A 439-nucleotide genomic window follows, 5' to 3' on the forward strand; every position below is an offset into this window, starting at 1 on the left:
TCTCGTCCCCGCCGGGTTCTCTCTCGCTCTCTCTCTCTCTCTCTCTCTCTCCAACCCCCTCCATCCCTCCCAGTGTCTCGTCCCCGCCGGGTTCTCTCCAGTTCGGCGTCTCTGTGTCTGTGTCTCTGGCACTCTCGGACTGGCCTCGTGTCTGCGCCCCGCGGAGTCGGTCGTTGTCTCTTGCCAGGGTTTCCGCCCATCTCTGTCTCGCCCGGACTCTGTCTCTGCCTCCTTCGTCTCTGTCGGGTTCCCAGAACACCCGGGCCGGGCGCCCTACCGCTCCCGGGTCCCCTGGCGTCTTCCCCGCGGCTGAGCCCATCTCCTTTTCTCAGAATCCGGGTTTTGTTCTCAGACAAACGAATCCGAATCGAAGCGCATCGAATCCGAGGGCCCCAGATCGGGCGCGACGGGGTCCGCGCGTGAGGAGCCCCCAGGCGGG

At 65.4% G+C, this 439-nt stretch overlaps 1 protein-coding gene across 1 annotated transcript in view; it reads left to right on the top strand.

The window, feature by feature from the left end:
- NR5A1 (nuclear receptor subfamily 5, group A, member 1) overlaps positions 1-439 on the top strand; it is a 31,204-nt gene that overhangs the window by 10,097 nt on the left and 20,668 nt on the right. The window lies entirely within an intron of this gene.

This window comes from Colobus angolensis, unplaced genomic scaffold, assembly GCF_000951035.1.
Source record: "Colobus angolensis palliatus isolate OR3802 unplaced genomic scaffold, Cang.pa_1.0 Scaffold9, whole genome shotgun sequence".
Lineage (NCBI taxonomy): Eukaryota > Metazoa > Chordata > Mammalia > Primates > Cercopithecidae > Colobus > Colobus angolensis.